Genomic DNA, 897 nt, shown 5'->3' with positions numbered 1-897 from the left:
TCAACAAATCTCCCTCTGTAAGCAGCCAGTGACTAGAGTAAGTATGCATTCTCTCAGCTTGTTGTGCATCTCAGTTACTTCCTTGATTCTGCCCGTCAGTGTGCTATCACACAGATAGTATTTTTACTCACTAGCTTCTCTGCATTACATCTTATCCTCAATCAGCTGTGGATACAGTATTTAAAACAAACATTTATTTTAATATAGAAGATTTATGAGTTATCATCAATTCAATTAGACAAATGCCTAAGTTCAGGAGTTGTAAAGGTTGCCATGCTTTTTATTTATTAACCATGAGAATGGCATTTTCAAATTCATTTCAGCTATTATCTTTAGTACACAGTTTTCCAAATTCTCACTACAGTCCTTCAGTACATTTCCCAAATATTTTGTTGAAGAAGCCTGAGGGAGTATATAGTTTGGGGAATTTGGAGACAATTTGGGAATTCGGTGCAGAGAGGAAGTGGTACTCTTTGCTTACTTTTTTTTGGCCCATAGCTTTGAACACTGTAACACATCGGGGAGGGGAAAGAGTTACCTGACACTGTCTCAGGAGGCAGTCACACCCCTTAGATTACTCCCTCGAATTCTGTCCGTGGTCAGGGACAGGAGGGTTTGACAATCAGTGAGGCAGTGCTTAAGGACCCTCAGCCCTTCAGCTTGACTAACAGGTTTGAGATTCTTGCTCCGTGTGCAGATAAGAACAGGGGCTGTAGAGGAGGGGATGAGCATACTGGCCATAGTACTGTGGTACAGGGAGCCATTCAAGAAGGGGGAAAAATGAGATATGTAGTTGTAATCATGGATAGTATAGTCAGGGTGATAGACACTTCTTTGTGGCCAGGATTGAGAATCTCAAAGGTACTGCCTACGTGGTGCCTGGGTTCAGGATCTCTC

Source organism: Rhincodon typus, chromosome 22 (assembly GCF_021869965.1).
Source record: "Rhincodon typus isolate 14 chromosome 22, sRhiTyp1.1, whole genome shotgun sequence".
Classification (NCBI taxonomy): domain Eukaryota; kingdom Metazoa; phylum Chordata; class Chondrichthyes; order Orectolobiformes; family Rhincodontidae; genus Rhincodon; species Rhincodon typus.
This window is presented reverse-complemented; position numbering follows the sequence as displayed.